This window comes from Ostrinia furnacalis, unplaced genomic scaffold (assembly GCF_004193835.3).
Source record: "Ostrinia furnacalis isolate ACB-3 unplaced genomic scaffold, ASM419383v2 OfSCF1159, whole genome shotgun sequence".
NCBI classification, from domain to species: domain Eukaryota; kingdom Metazoa; phylum Arthropoda; class Insecta; order Lepidoptera; family Crambidae; genus Ostrinia; species Ostrinia furnacalis.
In genome coordinates this window covers 93794-106547 of record NW_021131398.1, presented here as the reverse complement: position 1 = coordinate 106547, position 12754 = coordinate 93794, and the positions used below count along the sequence as shown (strand labels likewise).

General features: G+C 34.8%; 1 long non-coding RNA gene across 1 annotated transcript; it reads right to left on the bottom strand.

Moving 5' to 3' along the window:
* Positions 1-1534: 1534 nt before the first annotated feature.
* On the bottom strand, positions 1535-9870 carry LOC114351511 (uncharacterized). The gene is made up of 3 exons (XR_003655789.1): positions 9756-9870; positions 7617-7727; positions 1535-2034 (listed from the first exon to the last, which is right to left on the bottom strand). It is a non-coding gene; the product is annotated as an uncharacterized LOC114351511 (long non-coding RNA).
* Positions 9871-12754: the final 2884 nt, after the last annotated feature.

Here is a 12754-nt window from a genome sequence, read left to right as displayed (position 1 = left end):
TAACTCTGCGTGTTATGTCGGAAAGTTTGATTTTCCTGCAGATTTTCTAATTTCATTCGATCGTGCAGGGAATCTCCGAGCATAGAAACTTCCAGCGCCTAACTGTCAAGTTTTAATAATTTGATAGTGTTTTGTTAGCTTTTCTCAGCTTTGTCGTCGGGAGCGCCTTCTAACAGATAAACGTCATTTTAATTATTCGTAAATATTACTTTATAAATCTCAGGAAAGTTCTTGAGTGGCGACCACGAGCTGGAAGACGTAGCGTGGGCAGGCCTCCCACTAGGTGGACCGACGATCTGGTGAAGGTCGCGGGAAGTACCTGGATGCAAGCGGCGCAGGACCGGTCTTTGTGGAAATCCTTGGGGGAGGCCTTTGTCCAGCAGTGGACGTCTTTCGGCTGAAACGAACGAACGAACGAACGAAATCTTTGAGTTCATCATCATCATCATTTTACCCATAGGACGTCCACTGCTGAACATAGGCCTCCCCCAATGCTTTCCACGTCGATCGATTGGTAGCGGTGCAGCGCTTACCTGCTACCTTTATGGTTTCGTCGGTCCACCTTGGGTTGGGACAATCTTTGGGTTATTGTAGTATAAAACTATTTAATTTATCGTCATTAACATCACCATCAGGTCTTTTAGTCTTCAATGCAGGAGCACGACTCTCTAATTTACCAGAGGCAAATGAGTATTTCCAGTACATTATGGCTTCCCCTTAACCCTCAGCTATAAATATGCCAAGAAAAAGCATCAATTAAAAAGACTCCTCTTATGCATTAAATCAATCCGAGACAGTTTCATTATAGGCCGTTGCATGACCCTTACACTTAAGCACATAAGGTTCACTTTCCAATTGATTGTAGAGTTATACTTAAATAGAAAATGTATGATGCTAGACTTGAAAACTTCATTAAGGTATGGATCATTGTTGTGTAATTATTATGATATTATTGTTTCTATATTGAGAACTTATTGGGAGACTCTTGGATAAAAATAAATACGAGTATAGATCGTTTCATCCACGAAGACGCGCCCCACCATTCTTCCGCTAATGTTTGAGTGTTATCGGTACCCGCTAAATGATCCATGAGTGCACACGCACACTACAATAATGACGCTCGGATTGCTCGGATGAAACTCCCGGCACCCCGCGCTTCCCTCGACCAAAAATTGGTGGGGCGCGTCTTAGTGGATGTAACCAGTAACGATCTTGAAGTACCTATATTGTAGGTTCCTCACAATTTTTTCTTCTTCTTCATAGTTAGGTTTTTAATAACTTAAAAGGATAGATGTTGTAATTTAATAATTACTTGATTGTTTGATAACTTAGCTTATCGTTTTGAGCTAGATACTTATCTACTGTTATTTGCCTACCTATTTATGTTTGAATTCCTATGTTATGTTGGTAATCTTATAAATAAAGAATTTTACAATTATGAATTAATACTCGGAACCATCTTTTTCCAGTCAACCAGACGGTCGCACTGACATAATTTTATAGTAACTTTTGCATAAGTACCTACTTACATTAAACCTATCGTCAGTTTCACAAATTGACATAGAACGGTTTGCATGATTTGATTACTAATTACTAAACTAATTGAAAAATCTAGTTTCAATTTCAAATAGGTATAAGAACTTGCTTCACTATGATTTACCTAGGGTTGACAGTCAAAATACCAAAGGAAAATAATTTTATTATACCTATGCATGAACAGAAATATATTTGTCCTCAAGCTGAAGTGACGAAGTTTTTAAACAAAATTTTGGAGTATGATATGTCTAATTGAACCATGTCAGACGCTTGTTACGAGTATGAGTTTAGACATAGACCTACTTATCTGACACCAGATATTACTATGTAACTTCAGTGGTCTAACTCATACGTGAAAACTTTACTCAGGGACTTACTAAGTCTTCAGAGGTTGGGTTTTATTGGACCAACTGTAGATCCTGGCTACACAGGAGTTGCAGCGGTCGCATCGAGAGGCGGGAATAGTCTCGTTCCAAATGGACAGAAGTTTCCCAAACCCTGGAAATAAGAAATTGATAGATTTTAAAATTATAGAGCAATTGAAAGTTCTTGAGTTTATTTATCATCATCATTATCATTGCAGTTATTGGACGTCTACTGCTGAATATAGGCCTCCCCAATGATTTAAAAAGTGTATGTAAGTATAAGAGTTTAATGCCCGTTTTCACCATCAAGCCCTAATTTTTAAGTGACCCCTATGAAAACAAAATTCCTGTTATGTGTTACCATACGGGTCACTTAAAAATTAGGGATTGATGGTGAAAACGGGCGTAAGTCTTTGGAATCACTGGACCAATTTTAATTTTTTTCAATTCCTGAGTGACGTATCCTATCTTTCTCTGAAAAAACGAAATCCTAGAGTCGCGAGAAAAAGCTGGTAATTAATAAAATACATTTGCATGCATGTTCATTCCTACATGAACGCGAGTTTAATAATCAGGTTTCTTTAATTGAAATCGTATACACGATGTCAAACACATCCGTTTTCCCTTGATATGTACTACACATAATTTATCTCCATCTTATGCATATTATTTTTTTAACGGTGTTCATCATTTTATGGTGTGTGTAGATCTGGTACTTTCACGGGGATATAGGCAGTGGCTAGCATTAATTTCGTTTTGAGGTATAGTTCTTGCAACACACGAAGGCGAGTGAGCTTTACTTGTGTATATACGTGTACAAGTACATGCACATAACGATAGTGTAATGTCTGTCAAAACTTTTGAAAAACGAAGAGTAGCGAGCCACCACACATGTAAAGCTCACTCGCCTTCGTGAATTGCAACAACTATAGGTAGTTGGTGTTTAGATTTGAATTTTCATCAATGACAAATATTTGTCAATCAAGAACCACCTTTCTTTAATACTTAGGGGGTTGTTCGTCCCAGACAGAAATTGGTCCAAAGGCCGAGATGGACCATCTTAGTAATGGTCAACTGGGCCCTCGCTATATTGGTTATAGCCCTTCTATAATGTTCATCGCACATTTCTCAGGTCCGTGCCTCACAAACCAATAAAAGCTCGATTCAAAAATAGTCATGGATTCTGTTCTATGATCTGCTAAACATTGAAATTCAACCAATCAAGAGCCTCAATCCATACTTGAAACTGTATCGAAAGCTGGCTAAACTTTGATGCTGTTCAGTAAAAGTTCAAAATTCAATCCGTCCGTTATTCTAACAGAATTCAATATTGAACAGCTATCATCATCATCTTTAGAAATTCCCATAAGTAATGAATAGGAAATAATTTATTCACTATCAAATCTATCCATTAGAAACAGGACTAGAACCATAAACATAACTAATGCATCATACTCAGTGGTGGTCTAAAAAAACCGCGAACCAAAGCAGGAAGAAATTCCCGCGACGCGCGCGCCCCTAGCGGCATCGGTCGGTACTATCTCTCTTTCCTTCTCGCACGTGCGCGAGCGCACCCTTTTTTTGGCGCTAGAAAGGGATGGCGCGAAAAAAATGGAGAACGCACATGTGGGATGTTTCTTCTTATTTTTCGCAGTTCGTTCGCCTCGTATGCTTTTAGGATCCGCATTGAGTTGTGGGGCTATTAGCTTGGGGTTATCGTGGGTCTATGCCATTGATGCTTGCACTTTTTTGTGAATTAATGGCATTTGAGTTAAATTGTTTCATAACGAAATCTAATTGTGTAAATAATTAGGTAACTTCTTTTTTTTCCCATTTAAAACTTAAAAAAAAATAGTTTATTTAGAAAATCGTACTTGCAGTTAATTTTTATTTCATCATCATCATCATTTCAGCCATAGGACGTCCACTGCTGAACATAGGCCTTCTCCAATGCTTTCTATGTTGATCGATTGGTAGTGGCCTGCGTCCAGCGCTTCCCTGCTACCTTTATAATGTCGTCGGTCCACATTGTGGGTGGACGTCCCACGCTGCGTCAATTTTTATTTAAGTATGCGGTACTATTTTATTATCCTGTAATTTTGTTTTCTTACATTTTATGAAACGCACCTACCAAAAAGATAAGTAGGTTTCTGCGTGACAAAAAGTGTAGATACACCTTATTACAGATTTTACACTGTTTTATTTGAATAATTTTTCTTTTATTACGATTTGAAATGAAAGTTTCTAAGAAAGCAAAAGTAAATTTTAACCAATTCTCGCGAACTAAGTACACTCGTAGTGCCATTTAAAAATAAGGAATTAACTTATTCATACTAGAGTTTCAACAATATTTTAATTAAAAGATTTGTCCATACAGATATTAAACGCACTGAACTCAAACATATTCGTCTCGCTCGCACTTGCCCGTTCTCTTTTGTTGCTCGTGATCTGCCGTCCTCTTCCCGCGTCGGTCGGGCTGCGTAGGCGCTCTGATTTATTTTTCAAAGCACTCGGATAAGTTTTCTAATGTTGCTTTTTTGCTTTTTGCAATTCTAAGCTGGGTTGAGAGCGGTTATTTTATTTCAAACTAGCTTTCCGCCCGCGGCTTCGCGCGCGTGGACTACATTATCTACATATTTTACGGAACCCTATTTTTTACCAAAATAAAATTTAGCCTATGTTACTCGTGGATAATGTAGCTTTCGAATGGTGAAAGAATTTTTAAAAACAGTTCAGTAGTTTTTGAGCCTATTCATTACAACCAAACAAACAAACAAAGTTTTCCTCTTTATAATATTAGTGTAGATAAGTACGTGGTACTAATAATTTTGCAGTTTTTTTTTTGGAGCTGATTAAAGTAATTTTGTGCGTTGTTACTACATAAGTACCTAATAAATAGAAAGTAAATAAATCTGAAAAGCCTAAAGTTGCTTTTTTAATTTAGTAACTATAGTTTTAGCAGTCAAAATTTTTGTCTTAACTATTGCATAAGCTTTTGAGAAAAGTTTTTCAAACTAGTATAGATATTATTTTGTGTATTTTCTTAAAATTGAATAGATACTTATAAATTTTTTCTTCCATTTTTTTTGTATGTAAAGTCTTTAGATATCAATTCTTTTCAGACTTCAATTAGGTACCTAAATGATTTATTAATTGACTCTTAGATTAGTCGTATGTAAACAGTTAAAACACATTGTCCATTGACCCAGATCCGAGGTCCCCAACCTCAGAGAAAACCGGTAACCGCCACCAATCTATAGCGCATATTATACAGGGTGTAAAACAAGTTGGAAAAATTGAGACCTCTATGTAGAGAACTTAGTTGATTTTAAGCTGAAAAGTCAATGGAATTTCATCTCGAAAAATTTTCATTGTATAAAAAATATTACTACTTGTAGTAAAAATAATACTAGAGTAGAATAATAATAAGTAGTAGAATAATAGAGTTCAAAATTAAATAATGTTATTTTTTATTTACTTACCATTTTTACAAATTAAAGCTACATAAAATTGCTTTTTTAATACAGATTTATCTGTAATGATACCTAATTTAAATTATTGGTATCAAAACTACCACTAGTTTTATATTTCAAGGTATTATCTAAAAAAAAAAACAATTTTTCTCCTGAAACCTCGATAAACCTGTCTTAAAAATAAATAATAGTTAAAGTACATGTACATGTATGCACCTAAATGTTAAATTCTGAATAAAGGTATTAATATAATTCTATTCTATATTTTTTAAAAAGTATGAAAAAATTGTGACGTCACGTTTCACCAACCTGTCATACACACCCTGTATACCTCCCCCAACCGCATCTCTAACTATTATTCTATTATCAATAACTTATTACTTAATTTTATCTGCAAGCACGAAATCAGATTAATTAAGGTAGTCGATTAATAATGGAATTTTCTAATCAAGTAAGCAGTAAAAAGATTTATCTTCGCTGGAATACAAGACGCATTTACCGGCTCTAGTGAGGTGTAATTGGAGTATAGATATCGATAAATTCTATCTTAACGGTACCCGGTGCCTAATTGGATACAGAGTGATGGGGGATTTTGTAATGGTTTAATAGGCGCAAGTTATTGGTGGATAGCGAAAAATTCATAATAATTTGGAAAAAATACGGGACTATTCCCACCTCTCGTTCCCACCGCTGCAACTCCTGTGTAGCCAGGATCTACAGCTTGACCGCCATAAAAACCCAACCAATGAAGGTCAATAATTTGGAAGTTAACTCGAGCAGTTACTAGATTTCTATATTTAGGGCTATTTCTCCGCGGATAACGTAAGAGAATACCTACTAAGGGAACGCGAAGGCCTCTACAACTTATCTAAGCGCGTGGGGAGTGTATGCCAAATCCTCTATTTGCCTCTGGTAAATTAGAGAAGGTCGTTCTTCTGCAGTGGAGATTAAAAGAATCGATGGTGAATATGGAAAATTTTTGTTGAAGTTTGAATCGTGTTTTTTCTTTTTGATAACCTATGTGATAATTCACATGTAATTTTAATTACTTCATTAAATTAAAAAGATTCAGTAATTTCAATAAATTAAATAGAGAAAGAAGATTCATTTTCAAAACTCAAACCATTGCTAGCTTTATGCGTGTGATTTTAATTTCAGTTAAAGCCTGGCAACCTTTGGTAACTCTGAACTGTACTCACTCACCAAATAAATAATTTTGTTTTAATTACTTTGACTGTTAAACACAAGCCAATGTTTCCACCATCGATATCCTGACAACACTAAAACCTACTAAAGAACAGGAACAAAAGGCAGTTAGTCGAGAGTCGATAAATATAAATCTTTTCTGTTTACTTTTAAACCCAAGTAACGAGGCTGACTGTACCATTCGTCTTTATTTTGAAACATGCTGCTTTATTAGATGGTGCACGATTTCAACGATCGTTTCTAATGGTTTTAGTTATTAATTGCAAATTAGAATGGTGTTTAAGTCTATTAAAAATAATAACATGGTACCTTTAAGGCAGCAATCTTGCATCAGTATCAATTTATATGGAGTAAATATGTAATTAAATGCCTTTTACTCGAAATATATTCCTCAAACTAAAACATTGAGGGTTTTTTGAAATTTCAAAATCGATTTTTGAAAAGTCGATAAAAAATGGAAAATCCAAATTTATCGATAGCATCGCCACATCACTACAAGATACGGAAAATGCCAACATTTTATTGGTAACTTGAATGTAGTCGTAGTACCGTTAATTTTAATTTTAGTTAATTTTATCCTTGGAACCTTTAAAAAGCTGACTGTTTTCGTATTAGAGTAGGCGCACACCGTTGATTTTTCGTCGGCCGATAGTTTAGTCGAGCTGTTGATCAGTATGGGCATGTATGGGAGTGCGCACACTACGCCGATTCGATTTGGCCGATTCTTCATACAATTTTAAATCCGCCACAACTATCGGCTAACTAAAAATCAACGGTGTGCGCCTATTCTTAGGCTTTATGGAAGTCAAAAATGCTTTTTCTGTTCATGGTGTTAAAGAAAATGATGAAATGTGGCTAAAAAAATTACGCCCGTATTCACAAACGATGCTTGCATAAGTGAAGCAGCAAATCGAACGCACAGAGTTGAATCACTTCAATAGAGCTCTGTGATTGGTTCGTGTGTCACCCTGTGCGTCCAAGCGCACTGAGAGCTCATAGGAATGTTTGTGAATACGGGCGCTGAATTGGCGCTTACCTTACTAGTCATTTTGGAATAAAATGACTGATCATTTATTTTTTACTCAGGAACTATAAGGATGTTAGCTTTCGATTAACTTTAAGGTAACATGATATAACCCATTTGTTCCTGAAATAAAATAAAATCATTTTTTACAACATTTATAACCTAGTTGGTAAACATCATGCATTTGTCCCCAATGGGACTCGAATTTGCGATCGCAGGTTCAAGTTTTTGTCAGGCTTTTTAGTAAATATAATTATTTTAATACACATAAAGGGATACCTATCTAACAATAATTAGGGTTGGTTTAAAAAATAAAAACTTTTACTTTGGCTGAGTTGCACCACCTAACTTTGACGTTAACCGATTTTTTGTGTGGAGCTTGACAGATTTTTGACTTTTGTAAAAGTTAAAGTAAGATGGTGCAACCCGTGCAACCCAGCCTTACTTTATAGACTTAGCTTAATCTACTTTTCTATTAAAATATTTTATAAGAAGCCGTGCAAGTCACTTTCACAAATTGCAACATAAGGTACTTGATACAAATAAGGCCTACGTTCTAATAAGGCCTATGCATCAGAAAACACAGATAAATAAATCCAACCGGGATAATACTTCAAGGACACGTACTCATATGCCCTACAACCCGGTAGAGTGCAAAAGCGTCCCGATCCACGATCCCAGCATCAATTGGCACGCGTTCTTCAAAGGTGGTGGGTGATTTCGTGCTCTCTTATAAAAATCTGGCGATTTCATCTTAAATTTTCGGTAAAATGACGCTGTTTTAGATTAAGTTTTTCTTAGTAATCGTTTATAAATATTTCTTACTAGCTAATAATTACCTTAATTTGTACTACTGGCTATAGATGCATTATTTGTAATTTTTTAAAGACAACAAGAGCGAGATATCTAATAAGGCCTAGGCCTTATTTCAGCATGGTAGCCCATATTAGATACTTATGTCAACACCTGATTACGGATAAATTCATTAAACTAAATGAGTCAAATAGTAACTAAATATTTATTTAATAAGAATGTTACTGACAGCACAGAAAATAAAAAGAAAACAGAGTCGAAAAAAAAACACAAAACCTGTAAAAAAAAGAAACAAAATACAAAACCAATAAAAAATAAGAAAAAAAGCCGTATGTATAATTCTAAAGGAAAGGAGAATAAAAACTGGTATTATCATGCCTGTCTCGAAGACAATGAAGCAGATATGCGACCATAAAGGACTGCTTTTGGTGGTATCACAAAGATTATGTAGGAGTTCGTAAAGATGATTCAGAAGCCTTTTTATGCCCTGGTTCTAACAAAAATTGAGATCTCATTTTGTTTTAAAAAATTCAAGACAAAATGATGTTCCTAAACTGATTTATTTAAAAGATTTTATGTGTAGGCCTTATTCGAACACGGTGTTTTAATAAGCCCTATACAAAAAAATAATATTGTTTGTTTTTGATATTTTTTTTGATAATTTAAGTAAAGAATCATTACTTTGTTACTATGAATATTTAATTTTATTTTTAATTTATGTATTATTCTTAATAAGTGGAATTTAAGTTTATGTAGAGATATACAGTATATTTCTGTTTACTTGGTATGTAAAATTTTGATAACGCAAACAAATCGACATGTTTAATGTTATAAGACCGCATTTTGTTTATTACAACTTCAATTTTAAGGTCTACAGGCATTTGAATCATATAGGCCTTATTCCGTGTAGGTGATTTATTAAAGCCAAAATCAGTGGATTCGTAATTTGCTTATTTTGAATAGATTTTGTTAAAAATTGTGTTATTTTTTGTAATATTGCTAAAATTAAAGGATGAAAGATGTCAATTAACCTTGTTTTTGTTGACTGGCGTTAATATTTATTGAAATATAAGCATTTTAAGTTAGGTAGGCCTTATTTGTATCAAGTACCTTATTAGTCCGTTTGAGTCCGTTGGAGTAGGCAATAACTTTCAAAATAAGTAAAAGTTGCAAATCACTTATTTTAGCACTTTATTGATGATCTTTAATAGGCTGTTAAAGTCTAATTTTCTGCGTGGAAAAGTCTTCAGACTTCACACTTAAAATGATCATTGTTCAATAATATACCTGTTAATATTCTATACTTATCATATAATTTTAATAAATAAAGTTCCTTACCTCCAACATTCCATAAATTCAGTTTTAAGTTGGTATTCTTTTTCAATAAAATGTTCTTCTTCATTTCATAGATTCGTAGAGAGCTTAAAATCAATATTGTAGCCATTGAAAATCACTTTCTTCCTTAAAAAAAATAAAGATTATTTTTTGCTTGAACTGCCCTTTTTATTTTTTTAATAATCCTTCTTATGTTATTCCAACTCCAAGTTTCTTCTTTATTATGATTTATTGATTTTGTAATTTCTGAAATAATATTTTCGATAGTGTTTTTTTACTCGATTTTTTCTCATATTCTTCACAATTTTGTTTCACTAATTAAAATTACTTTAGTACGTTTGAATTACTTGAAACTGGCACTATAACCTATCAAATGCGTCACTAGATAATTAGTTCAAACACTAGGTATATCTAGGTATAGACCTACCTAGTCGAAACCGTGTTTGTCTTGAAATAGAAGTTTATCTACCCGCACAAAGGCAGTCTGTGCACGCGCACATGCAAAGCGATAAGAGAATAAACTGTTTATTTATAAGAAATTCCGTATTCATAACCATTACTCAAGAATATACCTTCGTAACTAACTATTTTTTAAGGCAGGTATTTGACCGCAATCGTGTAATAGTGTTAAGTAAGATGCTGTCTAGGATGGTACATATCTGCCCTGTAAGTGCCTATTCACTCTCGCATTGAAAAGGCCCGGATTATAGTGTTCAGGAAAGACAGCAGCATTTTTTTTGTAATTTTCAAGTGGATCCTTAACTTCGAACTCTTCCTATGTTATTTTGATTAATTCGTTGCGGGTCCAATGACAGAACTTTCCCCCGGGACAAAATTGACCTTCACTGGTTGGGTTTTTATTGGCGGTCAAGCTGTAGATCCTAGAAGTTGCAGCGGTGGGAACAAGAGGTGGGAATAGTCCCATATTCTGGTAACCAGTAACTGGCAGTATAGTTCTGGCAGAGTACTTAAGACTTGGGACCCAGTCTCAGTACATGTCGTAAGAGGCGGCTAAGGGACTATAATTCAGGCCTCCCCAATCTATTTGGCAAGCGTGGAAAGTGTGTAGAGAAAATCCACCGTTTGCCTCTGGTAAATTAGAGGGTCGTTCACATGTCATCATCATCATCATCATCATTTCAGCCACAGGACGTCCACTGCTGAACATAGGCCTCCCCAATGCTTCCCCAATTTTCCATGTTGATCGATTGGTAGCAGCCTGCGTCCAGCGCTTCCCTGCTACCTTTACGGTGTCGTAAAGGCGCCTTGTAGGTGGACGTCCCACGCTGCGTTTTCCAGTACGCGGCCTCCATTCCAGAACCTTGCTGCCCCATCCCGTTCTCATGTAGTGTTAATGATTTACCTGTTAATGATAATAATTGGGATTATGTCTAGGTATGCGATTAAAAAAAATATAATAATATTACGAGTAGTTTATCCAGAAATTATACCAACCGAATTGAGAGCCTCCTCCTTTTTTAAGTCAGTTAAAAAACTAAAGCATTCTAGTTACAGGCAGTTTTGAAACGGTGAAACAGTTCTACAAATTGCTTCCACAAGCAAGTCGATTTGTTTACTTCTTAATATTACTATTAAAGATACTGAAATGTGGTCTACTGGTTCTAATTGACCACTAATGGTAATAGCTCGGAGGCTTTAAGAGGCATGACGTTACCACTATTGGTAGTATTTGTATAGTCTATGCCAATAAACCACTACGCAATACTTTTATTTTTATAAGTAGGTACTACAGAAGCTTTAGTTTTAATTTCCAAAGAAACATAGTGATATATATCGATCAATAATAATAACCTATTTCATTCGCCCGCTGAGAACCAGATTCCTGTTATCAAACCACTAATGAATAAACTGACTTGATTTGTTTCGATTTTAAAAAAATATATAAAAAATAGATACTGTGAATTTTATAAAGAAAGAAAATACTAATTCTTCAGTGAAATTGAGAAATCAATCTGATAAAAATTTACTCAAAAATAGATTAATAGACCTATGTATCAATCGTATTTGGCTGTGTTTTATTACAGATATTTAGAATAGAAAAACATTTGTTTGGCACAAACAGAAAAAATACAAAACTAGACTTAATTTGATTTAAAATAATGTCAAAAAAGCTATCCACTCAGCATTTAGCAAGGACTAAATATCCAAAACTAGAGGCTAGAAATCCAAAAGTAAGGACCGCGTTGTAGCTACGGCCGGTGCAGCTTTTTTCCACTCGCCCTGGCGGGGTTATCGCGGAAAAGTTGCATTTTTCAAAATTTTATCAAAGTGCACACACGCGGCGATAACGCACACACGCGCGACTAGTGATGCGCTGTGAGTGTAAGTTGAATCGAGGGAATTTTCTTGATTGTGTCTTAATCGAATCGAAATTATAATAGGTCTCTTTAATTCCTACTGTCTGAAAAATTATTTATGTAAAACTGGCTTAAGCTTTTCGTTTGCAATAATTTTTAACTTTTTATCCTTAATAAAACATTAAGAGAGCAGATAAAAGGAAACCTATTACATTCATTTAAAAAATTAAATGTATGGAGAATCAGTTTTGGCTTTCACGACGGTTTTACTGCACGGTAGTTTAATTTTGGATTTAATAGCTCGAAAGTTCGATTACATACGCAGAAAAAGCACTAAAGAGGTTTTTTCATTAATGCAGTAATTCAAAACTGTTTAAAAAAATTGACAAACCGGAACCCACATAGGCAAAAAAACAAATTATACTTCATCAAATAATAATAATTCGAAAAACCTGCTAAGTACCATAAGTACCATTTACTAAGTAAAATACGCTAACCATGATTAATTCTTGCATTAGCAATTATTTGTAGTTTTTGTTGATCATTCGACTCCCCGCCCATAACGCCTACATTCTATAATTGGGTGCGCGCTGCAAAAAACCTAACTCATTATTGGTTTATCTTGGTTTGTCTTCACAAGCACGTCAAGGTTAACCCTGTAGTCTTAAATGCTGTTGTAATAGA